General features: G+C 48.0%; 1 protein-coding gene across 2 annotated transcripts in view; it reads left to right on the forward strand.

Annotated features, from left to right (window-relative positions):
* Window positions 1–393: 393 nt before the first annotated feature.
* The window catches only part of ADAMTSL2 (ADAMTS like 2), a 151,455-nt gene continuing 134,397 nt past the window's right edge, over window positions 394–17,451 (forward strand). For both annotated transcript variants that reach the window (XM_077468187.1, XM_077468188.1), the window contains exons 1-2: window positions 394–534; window positions 663–775. The gene's annotated coding sequence lies outside the window, so the exon portion shown is untranslated. The remainder of the gene's footprint in view (window positions 535–662; window positions 776–17,451) is intronic.

The following is a 17,451-nucleotide window of genomic DNA, read 5'->3' on the forward strand; positions in this document are numbered from 1 at the left end:
TAATATTTTTTTCAGGTCCAGGTGAAAACTAAAGGCAAGGGATGAATATTTCATCTTCTCAGTTTTTTTTTTTTACACATTTCCAGAAAGTCTGCAAAATGCCTCGGCTGCTGGAAGTCCTGGTAGTGGTTAATGCCTTTGTTTATAGGTGACGTCAAAGCTGACAGCAAGACAGACTTAAACAAAAAGATAAAGACACTACAAGGAATAGGAAAAGAGGGGATGTTAAGCTGGGATGGAGGGTGAAAGCAAAGGGATGGAGGGGAGGGTGTTTTTTTTTTTTTTTTTTTTTCTTTTTTAGAAAAGGGAGGGGAGCGCTCATGGAAGGAGGAGGAGGGGGTTATTATAGAGACTAAATGATTGCAAAAAAAAAAAAATGATGAAGGAGGAGAAAGGACAGGAGGCTGTAGTGAGTGTCTGAAGTGTGAATTCCTGACAGCAGCTATAAAACCTGCCACAGGCAACCGGCAGCAGCAGTGACCGCAACCGCCAGGAGAGAAGACAGTCACTCAGGGACAAACAGACAGAGCAAAGGTAGTTAAAGGGGCAGCAGACCCCCGTCACACTCCAGTTCATCAAAGTTCTCCTAAGGTCTGTGTGTCATCAGGATTAACAGTGAATTGTAGATTTTGCCATTCATTTACAAATTTTATACCTTTCAGAAAGCTGGGACTTGCTGTGTCGCCTACCGTCAATCATTTCTGGTCGTCCACTGCATCGCCGGATCGATACCTCTGTCACCCGGGATATCCATTACCCTTCAGAACACTTCCAGGTAAGGTACTCGCTACAAATATTACATTTATATTATTATGTTATAATTATTTTTATTCTTTGCTTGTAAAGCCGAATGACCATGTCACCTGTGTATATTTTGATACAGCAGCTCAGTGCTTATGTGCAAAGTACAGTCAGCCACGGAAACCAACCAAATTTGTCTTTACTGACGTCAGGTGAAGGATGAATTCTGAATGGTTGTTGTAGATAACTGCACTCTGCACGTTGCTTTTTGCCTTTATGAAACCAGCCTGTAATGCCTTCGCCCTTGTACACACGGTCGGAGAATCCGTCGGAATGTGTCCTATCGGACCGTGTCGTCGGATAATCCGACTGTGTGTTGTATGCATCGGACTGATTCCGTCGGAATATCCGTCGCACCCAATTTTCCAACATGTTGGAAATATTTCCCGACCAACTGGTTCGATCGGACATACTCCGATCATGTGTAGCGAATTCCGATCGGACAAAGTGCCACGCATGCTCAGATCAAATTCCTACATCAAAGCTATTGGCTACTAGCCTGAATGTAGTCCTATCGTAACGAAATTACGTCATCACGTTCTGAAAGATCGGATTTTTCGAAAACTTGGTCCGACCGTGTGTATGCAACAGTTTCGGACACAATCCGTCTGACTAAATACGACAGACAAAATCAGACGGATTTGGTTGGCAGAATCTCCGACCGTGTGTACAGGGGCTTCTAGTTATCGGAATCGTTGTAAATTTAGGTAAATTATTTCGGGGGCAAAGCTTTCAGAACAAAAAGCAAAAAATGAAGTTTAGCTTCCAGAAAATATTCAACATTTCGCAGGTTGGTGCGGAATGTGATATTTTGGAAACGACACAAATTCTCCTTGTACTGCGGTCTGGAATCGCATCTATCTAGTGCGTCCCAGCTTGTAACGCTATATTAAGTGCCAGCATTTTCCAGTCATTTCCAGGGACACTTTGTTGCATAGACAGGACGTCCAAGTACAGCTTTATCAGAGCTCTGCACTGCCCCGGTATGACATAACAATGCAGAGCAAGAGTGTAAACCAATATCTGTGTGTATTTTCCCTTTTTTTTTTTGCGCTTTTTAATAAATGCTGACCCAAAACACTACACAGCCACAAAATTCATACCAATAAATCAGCCATAAAAAGCCCTGATCAGCCCGCCGTGATTCCTAAAGCACAGCATAACGCGTCAAGAGTCTCAGCCAGGAGATCTGTGAAATGCCCACAAAGAGCTCATTCACACGTGCTCCGATCTCCGAAGAACAATCTGTGTTTGGATCGCTCTTCAGAGATCATTTGACAGGCAGTGAGGAGATGGTATGTTGCGCCCATAACTGCCTGCTTTAACCCTTTGAATTCTCCACTTGTGTGCTGCAACCTCTTGCAATGCACTTGGTTGCGGGGGGACATGCTGAGCGACCCCATTCACTTGACTAGACAGGGGATATTATTCTTGGCATGGTAATGTTATGCGTACATTCCTCGGCCACTGCCTCTGCAGCTAAAGGGGGTGGTGGCAAATGTGCAGTTCAGCCATGGGGTTTAACTGCCCCCCAACCTTACGCGTTAACGTGCCCTAACTCCACAGAATGTGAAATAAAACTCAGAAGGAAGGCTGACCTAAGCTAGCCATTCACTAGGTGAGTTCTGTGCAGTTCCTAATGAAATGGCTAAACTTCAATCCGTGTGCGGCCCTGTTGGCATCACTCCACTTGACATTCATCCATGAATGAGATGGGCAAAACAGTACCTACATCCAATCAGATGCAGACACTATTCGGGGAATCTGACAGCCAACATTGTCAGAATACAATAGTGGGAGATTCAACAATCTGCGCTATTTAGCATGGATGGAATAATCTGTTAGATTTCTTTTGTTCAGTACGCAAGTTGGAAAAAATCTATCAGTGTGTGGCCAGCTTAAGTGGACTTTTCAACTTAGCCACAGATGCAGTGGGAGTTGATTTACTAAAACTGGAGAGTGCAAAATCTGGTGAAGCTGTTCATGGTAGCCAATCAGCTTCTAGCTTCAGCTTGTTCAGTTAAGCTTTTAGCCCTTGTCACACACGGAAAATGTCCAATCGGACCGTGTTGTTGGATAATCCGACCGTGTGTGGGCTCTATCTGACTGTTTCCGTCGGAATATCTGACCGACAAAGTTTTAGAGCTGGGCTATAAAATTTTCCGACAACATGATCCGATCGGACTTTGTCGGACAAAGTGCCACGCATGCTCAGATCAAATTACGAGACCAAAGCTATTGGCTACTAGCCTGAGCGTAGTCCCGTCGTAACGAAATAACGTCATCACGCTACGTACGATCGGATTTTCCGACAACTTTGTCCGACCGCGTGTATGCAACACCAGTTTCGGGCAAAATCCGTCAGACAAAATTAGACGGATTTTGTTGTCGGAATGTCCGACCCGTGTGTACAAGGGCTTAGAATACACCTGCAAGCTGATTTTTTTAGTAAATCAACCCCATTGCTTCTTAGAGACCATGAACATTTCACTTAGATAGTGTTTTAGCAATTAAAAGCCAATCATCAGTACCACTTGTGGTGTTCTCTGTGATGGGTGTAATTCTTACTATATTGTGTATGTATGGATCCTGCACAGTAGCACCTTTCTCATTGTGTACAATTTAATTCTGGTGTCTGGTCTTATTCTGTATGTTTGGATACTGCCCAGTAACATTTCTCTTGTTCTGTATCTTGGGTGTAATATTCAGTATCTGTTTTATGATGTGTGCACAAATACTGCATGTTACCTCTTGTCCTGTATACCAGGCGTAATTCTCAATATCTTTTTTTTATTCTGTATGTATGGATGCTGTACTTTTCTTTCTTCATATACTGGGTGAAATTCTCAGTCTCTACCCTTATTAGGCGTGTACGGATGGTGTGCGGATGGTGTGCGGATTATGTACGGATGGTGTATGGATTATGTACGGAGGATGGTGTACGGAGGATGGTGTACGGAGGATGGTGTACGGAGGATGGTGTACGGAGGATGGTGTACAGAGGATGGTGTGCGGTTGGTGTACAGGTGGTCTGCGGATGGTGTGCGGATGGTGTGCGGATGGTGTGCGGATGGTGTACGGATGGTGTACGGATGGTGTACGGAGGATGGTGTACGGAGGATGGTGTACGGAGGATGGTGTACGGAGGATGGTGTGCGGTTGGTGTACAGGTGGTCTGCGGATGGTGTGCGGATGGTGTACGGATGGTGTGCGGATGGTGTACGGATGGTGTACGGATGGTGTGCGGATGGTGTACGGATGGTGTACGGATGGTGTGCAGAGGATGGTGTACGGATGGTGTGCAGAGGATGGTGTATGGATGGTGTGCAGAGGATGGTGTACGGATGGTGTACGGATGGTGTACGGATGGTGTGCGGAGGATGGTGTGCGGATGGTGTACGGATGGTGTACGGATGGTGTGCAGAGGATGGTGTATGGATGGTGTATGGATGGTGTACGGATGGTGTACGGATGGTGTACGGATGGTGTACGGATGGTGTACGGATGGTGTGCGGAGGATGGTGTGCGGAGGATGGTGTGCGGAGGATGGTGTATGGATGGTGTGCGGAGGATGGTGTATGGATGGTGTGCAGAGGATGGTGTATGGATGGTGTGCAGAGGATGGTGTATGGATGGTGTGCAGAGGATGGTGTACGGATGGTGTGCAGAGGATGGTGTACGGATGGTGTGCGGAGGATGGTGTGCGGAGGATGGTGTGCGGAGGATGGTGTGCGGAGGATGGTGTACGGAGGATGGTGTGCGGAGGATGGTGTGCGGAGGATGGTGTACGGAGGATGGTGTACGGAGGATGGTGTGCGGAGGATGGTGTACGGATGGTGTGCGGAGGATGGTGTGCGGATGGTGTGCGGAGGATGGTGTACGGAGGATGGTGTGCGGAGGATGGTGTGCGGATGGTGTACGGAGGATGGTGTGCGGATGGTGTACGGAGGATGGTGTACGGAGGATGGTGTACGGAGGATGGTGTACGGAGGATGGTGTACGGAGGATGGTGTACGGAGGATGGTGTGCGGAGGATGGTGTACGGATGGTGTGCGGATGGTGTACGGAGGATGGTGTGCGGATGGTGTGCGGATGGTGTGCGGATGGTGTGCGGATGGTGTGCGGATGGTGTGCGGAGGATGGTGTGCGGAGGATGGTGTGCGGAGGATGGTGTGCGGAGGATGGTGTACGGTTGGTGTGCGGATGGTGTACGGAGGATGGTGTACGGAGGATGGTGTACGGAGGATGGTGTGCGGAGGATGGTGTGCGGAGGATGGTGTGCGGATGGTGTGCGGATGGTGTGCGGATGGTGTGCGGATGGTGTACGGAGGATGGTGTGCGGAGGATGGTGTGCGGAGGATGGTGTGCGGAGGATGGTGTGCGGAGGATGGTGTACGGATGGTGTGCGGATGGTGGTGTGCGGAGGACGGTGTGCGGACGGCGTACCGTTGGTGTGCGGATGGTGCATAGCACCACTTCTCTTTTTTCTGTTCTTTACTCTTCATGTGTGGAACTGCACAGTACCACTTCTCTTTTTTTTGTAGGCTAGGTGTAGATCTCAGTAGGTTTTCTTCTTTTTGATGTATGGACTCTGCACAGTAACAATCTCGTGTTCTTTATGTTTGGTGTAATTCCCGGTATCTGATCTTTTTCTGTATGTAGGTACACTGCAAAAGTAGCACTTTTCTTGTTCTGTCTAATTGTCGGTTTGTGTTCTCAGTCTGTAAATACAGTTGTGTCTGCTGGGTGTAATTCTCAGTATAACTGTTTTTACACGGGTGGTTGACCCACAGTTTTACTGCCCCCAACCGCCCACCTACAAGTGGACATGGTGCCATTTGGACGATTACATATTGCCGCCGTCACGATGCTTTGCGTCGCAGTTTATCAATTATAATGCTACATGGCAACTTTAACAGCCTGTCAGACTCTCCCATGTAAGTAAATGCAAATTCTCAGTATAAGTTCTTATTCTATATACATAGACACTTCTTTAGTTCTGTATGCGTTCTGTCATTTTTAATATCTATTCTACTTATACTACAAATGTGGAGACTGTACTGTATCCTTTCTTTTGTTCTGTTTGTTGGGTGTAACTTTCAGAATTGTTTCCCATTCTGTGTGTTTGAATGCTTTACAATACCAATTTTTTTTGTGCTGTATGCTGGATTAATTCCCAATATTTATTCTTATTTGGTATGAATAGATGCCGCATATACCACTTCTATTTTGTATGCTGGCTGAAATTTTTAGTATCTGCTCATGCTCTGTATGTGTAGCGCTACTCCCGTAAGAGCAGGGCCGGTGCTACCAATAGGCAAATTAGGCAGCCGCCTAGGGCGCACTTCTGCCTAGAGGCGCCCAGGCTGCTGGTTTCCCACAGGGTTTGCATGCTCTGCAAGCTGCAGCATGTAACTAACTCAGTCCGACTGGTAGTGTAATTAGAGGTGCAGCACAGCACTGGATCCAGCACTAGAGGAAGCAGAGCCGATGCTTCCTGTATAGCGGCACCTTCTGTCACATGGGCAGGGCAAAGGGGGTGGAGTAAGGGGCGGAGCCAATGGGGGCGGCAAAATTAGGTTTCGCCTAAGGCAGGGATATGCAATTAGCGGACCTCCAGCTGTTGCTAAACTACAAGTCCCATCATGCCTCTGCCTCTGGGTGTCCTGCTTGTGGCTCTAAAAGTCTTGCTATGCCTCATGGGAATTGTAGTTCTGAAACATCTGGAGGTCCGCTAATTGCATATCCCTGGCCTAGGGTGTCAAAAATCCTTGCACCAGCCCTGCATAGGAGCCACTAATTAGGATGGGCGCTCTGTTCATCTCAACCTTTTACAAAAACCTCAGACCCTCTAAAACAGTGGGGGTTATTTACTAAAGGCAAATCCCCTCTGCACTGCAAGTGCACTTGAAAGTGCAATTGGAAGTGCATTCGCTGTAAATCTGAGGGGGAAGATCTGAAATCAGGGGAAGCTCTGCTGATTTTATCATCTAATCATGTACAAGAAAAAATGCTGTTTTTTTTATTTTCCTTGCATGTCCCCCTCCGATCTACAGCGACTTTACTTTCAGTGCACTTGTAGCGCAAAGTGGATTTGCCTTTTGTAAATAAACCTCAATGTGTACAAACGCACAATATCACAGGAAATCACTAAAAGCAATACTTAGTACCCAGTAGTAGCACTATGGGGGTTATTTACTAAAGGCAACTCCACTTTGCACTACGAGTGCACTTGGAAGTGCAATCACTGTAGATCTGAGGGGGACATGCAAGGAAAAAAATAAAAATAAAAACAGCATTTTAGCTTGCACATGATTGGATGATACAATCAGCAGAGCTTCCCCTCATTTCACATCTTCCCCTCAGATCTACAGCAAATGCACTTCCAAGTGCACTTGTAGCACAGTGTGGATTTGCCTTTAGTAAGGCTGCTTTCACACTGGGGCGGGAGCAGCGTCGGCGGTAAAGCGCCGCTATTTTTAGCGGCGCTTTACCGTCGTTTTAGCGGCGGTGTGCGGGCGCTAGCGGGGTGGTTTTAACCCCCGCTAGCGGCCGAAAAGGGGTTAAACCCGCCCGCAAAGCGCCGCTGCAGCGGCGCTTTGCCGGCGGTATTGCCGCGGTGTCCCATTGATTTCAATGGGTAGGAGCGGTATAGGAGCGGTGAATACACCGCTCCTTCACCGCTGCAAAGATGCGGCTAGCAGGACTTTTTTCACCGTCCTGCCAGCGCATCGCTCCAGTGTGAAAGCCCTCCGGCTTTCACACTGGAGTTAAAGGGGCCGGTTTTTTTCAGGCGTTACACAGGCGCTATTTTTAGCGCTGTAACGCCTGAATACCGCCCCAGTGTGAAAGCAGCCTTAATCAACCCCATATCAAAGAAAACAGACACCAAACCAGGTAGTAAAGACAAACTTAGTATATTGTCACCCAATACTTGGTAACTAGGCAATCATAAAATGGATTAACAATGCTGATAACACAATTTACCATAAGGATTAAAGCCGGGTACACACTATTAGGCTTTCTTTGTGCAACCCAGCGGGTTGCGCGGAAAAAACCCAACTGACAGCTCCAGTCAGAGCCGCTGTACTAACAATGTGAGGCCCGTCTAGTGCTCTCCCCACTGAGCTTTTGTGTTCTGGGGGGGGGGTGAATAAACAGTAGCAAAGCCACCTCAAGTGCTGTGGTGAGCAGTAGTAAAGTTTAACCGCTTGCTGGCCAGCCGCCATCATTATACTGTGGCAGGTCGGCTCTCCTGCGCAAACCGCCGTAGGTGTACGTCATAAGAGATAGCAGCTGTGGGTCCCCCCCGCGCGCTGCGGGTCCCCCCCGCGCGCTGCGGGTCCACCCCGCGTGCTGCGGGTCCGGTGGACTCGATGTCCACCAGACAGAACGGGGGAACTGGCTTACCTATGTAAACAAGGCGATTCCCCATTCTGCCAGATGACATGTCAGAGATCTTCTGTCTCCAGTGAGCGGGAACAGTGATCTGTCCTGTCCTTGGTAGCCCATCCCCCTTACAGTTAGAACACACCCAGGGAACACACTTAACCCCTTGATCGCCCCCCTAGTGTTAACCCCTTCCCTGCCAGTGCCATTTTTATATTGATCAGTGCATTTTTATTTTTATAATAAAAACCGCAGGGGTGATCAAATACCACCAAAAGAAAGCTCTTTGTGGGGAAAAAAGAAGAACGTCAGTTTTATTTGGGCACAACGTCACACAATTGTCAGTTAAATCGACACAGTGCAGTATCACAAAAAATGGCCTGGCCATTAAGGGGGCAAATCCTTCCAGGGCTGAGGTGGTTAACTACTTGCCTACTGGGCACTTTTACCCCCTCCCTGCCCAGACCAATTTTCAGCTTTCAGCGCTGTCGCACTTTGAATGCCAATGAATGCCAATGAATGCAATCCTATACCCAAACAAAATGTTTATAATTTTTTGGAGACAGAAAGGGTTCTTTCACATGTCCATGTACGGAGCCCGCTCTGCTCAGCGGGGGGGGATCGCTCCGCCGATCCCCCGCTGAGCAGGAAGATAACAGGTCCGTCTGTACAGGAACAGACCTGCCAGAGTGCCGCTCTCCCCTATGGGGGATCGGATGAGAACGGACCGTAGAGTCCACCGCTGTGTCCACCGCGACGTGTCACCGCTAAAATCCGAAGCTCCATAGAGGTCTATGGAGCGTCCGTTCAGGTCCGCCTAAAAAGCTGACAGGCAGACCTGAACGGATCGTTCATGTGAAAGAGGCCATAGAGCCTTATTTTGGTGGTATTTATTCACACTGGGTTTTTTATTTTTTGATAAAAAAACGAAAAAAGACCGAAAGGTTTTTTTGGGAAAAAAAAAGTATTTCTTCGTTTCTGTTATAAAATTTTGTAAATAAGTAATTTTTCTCCTTCGCTGATGTGCGCTGATGAGGCTGCACTGATGGGCACTGATGAGATGGCACTGAAGGGCACTGATGATAAGGCACTAATATACAGTACTGATGTGCACTGATAGGCGGCACTGATGAGCACTGATAGGCAGCACTGATAGGTGGCACTGATGGGCATGGATAGGCGGCACTGATTGGCATCACTGCTGGGCACTGATTGCCATCACTGCTGGGCGCTGTTGGGGCTGCTCTGATATTCAGTGCCCTGATTATCTTTGGAAATGCCACTGATCAGCTCTCCTCTCCTCACACGCTGTCAGTGTGAGGAAAGGAATGCCGATAACTTGCATTTCCTTGTTTACATATGATCAGCTCTGATTGGACACAGCTGATCAAAGGAGTAAAGAGTCTCGTCATCGGCTCTTTAGCGAGATCAGTGATGCGCCGTGTCCCAGGGACGCAGGGCACAGTGATCGGCGCTCGGCAAGAGTGGGACAATGTCATATGACGTCACCCCAGAACAAGAGAGCCACCACCCACCCATTATTTGTCAATACGGTGGGCAGGAGGTGGTTAATCCACCAAGTGCTGGAACTATATTGGCAGATCGCGTTTATGGTGGTGATGCTGGTCCAATACTGACTGGATATGCGCTGCCCAATGAAAAAGGGGATTGCAGCGGAGGTGGGGAGCAGGGAAACAAGGGGGACTTGCAGAATAAATATTACCGAACGGGCAGTCCTTTGAGAAGTTTTTCTGCTATAGTTTGGGCCTTTTAATACTTTTGGTGCACTTAAAGAAGTGCTTCAGTCATTTTTTGAAAAATTTAAAGCCAACAGCTACAAAAACTGTAAACTAAATAGACACTCGCCTGTCCCAGGATCCAGCGGTGGCCTCTCCCAGCTGGTTTCTTCACTGGACTTTGACCGCCAGCGCCGGCATACAAAGTGTGGGCAGCTGCCTGTGACTGCTTATGGCTTCCTAGCGGGGCTGCTCACCATGCATGCGCAAGCAACGTTGCACCATCTGATTCATCCTGCAGCTTTCTGGGAACTGTGACATGTTCCAAAACGCTGCGGGGGGAGGGGGGTAATTACTGTGGGTACCTGTCATTCACTCCCCCCTCCCAAAAAGAATGAGTGGAACTTCCCCTTTTGGGTGAAATTCTACTTTAACAATAGTCCCAGATAATCTTCATGTAGTATGGGTATGGTATAGTCTAGGGCCGAAACAACTAATCGATTAATCGACAACTAATCGATTATGAAATTAATCGATTACTATTTTCATAATCGATTAATCGGCCACTAATATAATGGGGTTAAAAAAAACGAAAATTAGCCCTTTAGGCCGGGTTCACACCGCTGCGATGCGGGAACTCCGCGAATCCGCGGCGTTTTCCCGCATCGCACACCTCCCGCCGGCAGTTCACACTGCCCTATGCGGACGGCTGGGAGTGTCAATGAAATGTTAATGACACCCCCAGATCCGTCCGCATATCGCAGTGCGATCTGCCGACTCGCACAGGAATCGGATCGCATGGTGTGAACCCCCATGCGATCCGATTCTGTTGCGGACCAAAAAAAGGGTCCCGTGCGAGTTTGCTGCGGGAGCGATGCGAATTTAGCCATACTATCTGTATGGCTGAACTCGCATCGCTACGGAGATCGGATATGATTTGCGGTGCGAATCACATCCGGATCTCCCCCCGCAGCAGTGTGAACCCAGCCTTATAGTACAAAAAGAGCAAATTGCTACTGTAAATATTACTCTCACTGTCCCATAGTAAAAAAAACGAACCCCTTACAGTAGTGATTATTTGCTCTTTTTGTACTAATTTTAGTTTTTTTTTTTAACCCCATTATGTTACTAAACATCTCAGGCCTGGGTCACACTTCTGTGTTTTTTGGTGCTTTTTGCAGAAATGCACTACAGTTCATTTACATTGTTTTCTATGGGACAATAATGCGTCTTTGCGGCAATTTGTGTTTTTTAATCTGCCCAACAACAAATTGGCCCATAAAAATGTAGAAAATGCAAATCACAGCAAAAAAATTTTTTAATTTTAATTTTTAAAGGTTAGTAACCGATTAATCGAAATAATAATCGGCCAACTAATCGATTATGAAAATAATAGTTAGTTGCAGCCCTAGTATAGTCACAACACATGGTGGATATGGTTCAGATGCAGTAAATGTTTGTTATAATTTGGCAAGCGTTGGTATAGGTGCAGTGTAGGTTTGGAAAAAGTGCGGTATAGAGTGCAGTATGGATTGAGTACACTTGGTGTCCTGCTCTTAGTGGCTCAGTCCCTGCTAGCAGCATCAGCAATAGGCGAATAGCCCTCTCACCAGTCCCTGAGATGCTGTGGTGGCATCTCGCTGTAGAAGAGGGGGCCCCCTCGGTCTCTCCACAAAGGCCTGTGGTGATCAGCGATGGGAAGCAGAGGGTGAGTGGATGTTCCAGTCTCTCTATGGCAGAGGTGCAGGTGCTGTGATGTGGGTGGTGCTGTGCTGCCCCCCCCGGGTGTCCTCACTCAAAGTCTCAGACTCGGATCTCCACAAGTATGGTGTCCCTCTGGCAGGCAAAAAATTCAGCCAGAGGTGCTCCTAACTCCCTTGGTGCCAAGAGGAAGAACTTTCCCACTCAGGTTTCATAAAAAATAATTTCTCCACGCCTTCCACTGCACAATGCCTATTGGGATCTGTAGTGTAAGGATTTATCCCATTATATGCCTGCAGTGTCAAACTACAACTCCCAGGATTCTCAGCGCTCTGCATAGACTTGTATGGGCTTGATTGGCTTTACCTCTCTTCCTGCTGGCTGGAGGAGAATCCTGAGTACTAAACAGTGCACTCATGTCACCCGCACCCCCCACATTTCCGGTCGGTCGGTCAGCAGCCCCACACTTACCCCATCTATGACGAGGACAGTGCTTCTCTCCCAGTGCGACGGGCAGCGGTTTCCCCTGCATGCCCTCCTCAGTATCATGGTGGCTTCCGCCGTGTGTCTCCTCCCTTCTCCTCCTAGGCCAGTAGGATAGCTTCTCCTTTTGGCCAATCATGAAACGTGTCTCAGGACCTGCTTCCTGATTGGCCGGGAGGCGAATCAGGAAGACAATAGCGACTATTCATTCAAGCTATGAGTAAGCGCTGGTTTTAGCGTGAAACGCGTCAGCAATTTTGTTCTATATTTTTTCCCATTGCTGTGGTGATTCGTGTGATGTGGAGTTTTTTCATTTGAAGAAATAAAGGCATACTTTTTACTTTTTATTCGATTCAGAGTGCGGCTGTCCAGAGTTTGTTCGTTCTTCATTCACTATTCATTCGCTATTGTCACACAACTGGGTGGACTGCGCCCTGAGCCTACCCTTTTTTTGAAGCCAATTAGAGCCTCTGGCTCTAATCAATGTGCTTCAAAAAAAAAAAAACAATTGGAATCAATGCATCTGGCACCCTGCATGTAGAGTGGGGGGCCGGACGCATAGATGGGGGGGGGCAGCGCCCGTGTGCCCTGCATTACGAGCCGCCAATGCTGTATTTCTTGAACATTTATCTATTTAAAGGCAAAATCTTGTCAAATAACAAGAAGCACTGATATAGCCATGAGCCTCACCACGTGCTTTACAGAATGGGTTATTTTACGTTACATTCATTGAATTTGAAGATTATTACATCCTGTGAGCCAATCTATTCTTAGGTTGTATATGTTGTAATATGTATTGCTGACCCTAATGCACATCCTAAAAATGCACCCAATTAGGGCTGTCTTTAATATAGATTGAATCCTGGGCAAAAATTTTCTTGGGGCCCCCCCCCCATGCAATTTCCCTCTCCCTACTGCTTACTGACTGGTTGCTAGAGGTTACAGCACACATTACGGCTCACTGATTCGTTGCTAGAGGTTACAGCACATCACCTCCTCACAGCAGGGGAGCATGATATACATAGAAATAATGCCTTTATTTACATATCAATGCCGCCAGCCGCAGCTATTTACTCAGTATTGTCACCACAATTTACATATGAATGGCAGTTATTTACATGTAAACACCAGGTCTGCAGGTGAGTCATCTGTACACAACAATAGGGCAGACCTGGGCAGCATTAGTAGCAGCACTTCACACTGAGATATCAGGACACAGCACAGGAATAAAACTTCAAGGGACGAGGGAATGTAAACCTGGATAGTTGGCAAGTATGAGGCAGCTGCTTTGGGCCCCACAACAATGACAGGGCCCAGGGCAGCTGCCCCCTTTTGCCCTGCCTTAAAGCGGGAGTCCGCCGGGACTCCGCGTTTTTTTTTTTTTTTTTTAAAAAGCCAGCAGCTACAAATACTGCAGCTGCTGACTTTTAAAATAGTGACACTTACCTGTCCAGCGCGCCCGCGATGTCGGCACCCGAAGCCGATCTGTAGATCGTTTCTCGGGTGCTGCCGCCGCCATCTTGGGTATGGGAATCAGGAAATGGAGCCTTTCGGCTTCATTTCCCGGTTCCCTACTGCGCATGCGCGAGCCGCGCTGCGCAATAAGGACGGTCCCCGCTGCCTCTGGGATCTGTGTGTTTTCCCAGCAGGCAGCGGGGCACTTGCGGAAAGGGGCGTAATCTACGCCCCTTTCCGCAGAGAGCTATCCCGGAAGTGGGTGCAGTTACCTGGATTATCCAGGTAACTGCACCCCCCTCCCCCCTGAAAGGTGCCAATTGTGGCGCCCGAGGGGGGGAGGATTCCGATGAGCGGAAGGTCCATTTTAGGGTGGACCTCCGCTTTAAAGACGGCCCTGCACCCAATGAGGCTTGTAGCATCCCAGTGCCTGCGCTGGATAGTAGTTTCAATGTTATTCTCCAGCCAGAAATAAGCGTGAGTCATTCTACGGAGAGACGATTACAGCATTGTTTGCAGCCATTAAATCACACGAACCTTCGCCGCTGACATAATATGCGGTCCTGGCTCTTAGGAACTGCGTGTGTCAGTCTGTCGAAACATTGGCTGCATCTGCCACCTGGGGGGCCTGAAAAAGTCATAATTGGTATTTGGCCCCTTTTCATATATATATAAAAATGTTATTACAACAGTTCAGCTTCCATATAAAATCAATTTTGTTAAATTTCTTCCCTTGTTTTCACCTGTTATTAATACTGAGATTGAAATATGGCAGATCAGGTTCAACCAGAAGATGAAATGAAATAAATAAAAATGAAAAAAAACACCTTGCATCTTAAATCCGAAACTTTTAAAAAGATCAAAAGAATGGCAGAAAATTGTAGTGTTCCTAAGTTTGCTTTCACATCGAAAAAAGCCTTCCTGATCGCCCAAAGGCAATCGATACTCCCTGTCTCATTATTCTACACTGTTACTTATAAATATTCCTAGTCCCTTTTGGTTTTTGCGCATTTAGAAACAAAGCGATTACTCATTTAAAGCAAATGTATGAGTTGACTGGAGCCACAACATTACAGCTTTTACAGTAAAGACCCCTTTCAGTATAGATCCTAATACACCAAAAAAAAGCACACAGAACCTTTCACATCAGTCCACAAAAAGCCTACAGGATCACCTTCATTCACACTTTGCAGAGCCAATTTAGGGTAAAGTGTATAATGAAAACTTGAGCCGAGAAGTTGCCATTGCTAAGCTCTCTCTGGTATGGTTTACAGCATCTTTTGTCTCTCCTCCTGCCAATTCACTTGCTTTAGAGCCATGTATAGCTTCATGCTGAAGGTTGCAGTGTAACAGGATAGGTAATAGGCCGAATGATCAGACAGAGAATAACTGTAACTTACAGTTTACTAAACAGATGCAAAGTTAGAATCAATTATGCAAAACAGGGTCAGAAGGCAAAGAACATGCATACCAGTGGCGGCCGGTCCATAGGGGGCGCAGGGGCAACGACCCCCTAGTTTACATGTGGGTCACTGGACTAATGGCTTTCTATAAGGTCTGTCATTTTTTTTTACAAGTACATGATTAGAACCTGAGGCTCTAATTGGATTGTAAAAGGTTATCCTCTGGGCGCAGAGCACTGCGCCCCAAATCCTACCACTTGTGATACTAGCGAATCAGTATTAACCATCAGGGCTGGACTGGGACAGAAATTTGGCCCTGGACTTCATCCAGACCGGCTCACTTACATTTTGAGTGTCCCATCACCAGCCCCCTTACATCAGAGTGTCCCATCACCAGCCCCCTTACATCAGAGTGTCCCATCACCAGCCCCCTTACAACGAAGTGTCCCATCAGCACCCCTTACATCAGAGTGTCCCATCAGCACCCCCTTACATCAGAGTGTCCCATCAGCATCCCCTTACATCAGAGTGTCCCCATCAGCACCCCCTTACATCAGAGTGTCCCATCAGCACCCCCTTACATCAGAGTGTCCCATCAGCACCCCCTTACATCAGAGTGTCCCATCAGCACCCCCTTACATCAGAGTGTCCCATCAGCACCCCCTTACATCAGAGTGTCCCATCAGCACCCCCTTACATCAGAGTGTCCCATCAGCATCCCCTTACATCAGAGTGTCCCCATCAGCACCCCCTTACATCAGAGTGTCCCATCAGCACCCCCTTACATCAGAGTGTCCCATCAGCACCCCCTTACATCAGAGTGTCCCATCAGCACCCCCTTACATCAGAGTGTCCCATCAGCACCCCCTTACATCAGAGTGTCCCATCAGCACCCCCTTACATCAGAGTGTCCCCTCAGCACCCCCTTACATCAGAGTGTCCCCTCAGCAGCCCCTTACATCAGACTGTTCCATCAGCAGCCCCCTTACATCAGAGTGTCCCATCAGCAGTCCCCTTACATCAGAGTGTCCCATCACCAACCCCCTTACCGCAGAGTGGCCCACTGAGCCATAGGCCCACCGGGAAACTCCCGGTAGTCCCGATGGCCAGTACATGCCTGTTCACCATTGGTTTCCGGCTTCTCATCTCGGTCAGTCAGGACAGGAGGTGGATCTAAAGAACACTGGGTTAGCCGGGTGGAAGTCGTGACGCCGTGAGCGCTGGAAGGGTGAGTGCGGACCTGGGGGTGGTTTGTTTGCCACCCCCCAAAATGTTTGGCACCAGCCGCCACTGATACATACACTACAGAATAATACAAAACAGATTATGAAAGCTGCACAAACATGGATTCTTCACAGCAATGTCTCTGTGGCTCAATCAGGGTAACATATAACTGCATATTATTATTGTCTCTATAAGATTCTACAACAGAGAATCTAGCCGAGAATCACCACTTCGGTAAAACAGCACAGAACACAAACTGCTTCTTACAGTTGACTTCATAAACGGTGTTCCTGTCAGTGAACACTGGAACTGCAGTACACTGGTAGCAATTAGGTAGGGCTTCCCCACAGTAGTTGCGTCTTTTGGAGAAGGTGTGTGCTATTAGCCCCTGGCCTAGCTTCCTGCTTGCTGGTTCTGACAGTAGAGGGCCACCTACCTGGCTGCAGATCACTTGCCCAGCTACCTCTGTTTCATCAGGTGTCACCTCTCTTTGTTGCTGAGGGAGAGAATCGGAGAAATATATTGTCCCTAAGCATGCCCAGCAAACCAAGGAGTTGTAGGAAAAGACTTAAAGGGGCCTGCGCTTGCATCTGCCATTGTGGTACCATCCTTAGAAAAACTTGCTTTTGAAATAGTATCCCTGGTCCTAATGTATCTTCTGCAGACAGCCATAAGGTAGAAGTGCTTCCACACAGTGGCGTAACTAGAACCTTCAGGGCCCCGATGCAAGAAACCATAAAGGGCCCCCCTGGACCCCAGCCAGGGCCCTTCCCTCCGAGTCCGGCGGTGGAACTCCAGGGCGTGGTCACAGGTATGACCTTTGTGAGCCCTGTAGTTCCACCACTGGTATCAGTATTGTTTTTTATTTTTTATTTTTACATTTTTAGGTGCCCCATTGGGGGACTGTCCCTAGGTAGGATGGGGTCCCCGTTCCCAGAAGAGATAAGGTCCTTTTCTCCAGGGCAGATGAAGTTACTGCCCCCAGGTGAGAAGGGGTCCCTGTCCCCAGGGGAGGTGGGGGTCCCTGTCCCCATGTGAGAAGGAGTCCCTGTCCCCAGGGGGAGATGGAGTCCCTGTCCCCAGGGGGAGATGGAGGGGGGTATGTAATAGTGTGTGGGGGATGGGGTCCTCTCACTCACCATGACCAAGCTGTGGGCCGCACACTCATCCATGTTGGCCTGGTCTCCATCTAGTGTGCTGGACGGGTGATCAGCATATCTCCCAGAAAGACCTTTCATCATTTGTGTATGACGGGGGAG

Source organism: Lithobates pipiens, unplaced genomic scaffold, assembly GCF_037356315.1.
Source record: "Lithobates pipiens isolate NorthernLeopardFrog02 unplaced genomic scaffold, aLitPip1_a1.2 Scaffold_11, whole genome shotgun sequence".
In the NCBI taxonomy this organism is placed as follows: domain Eukaryota; kingdom Metazoa; phylum Chordata; class Amphibia; order Anura; family Ranidae; genus Lithobates; species Lithobates pipiens.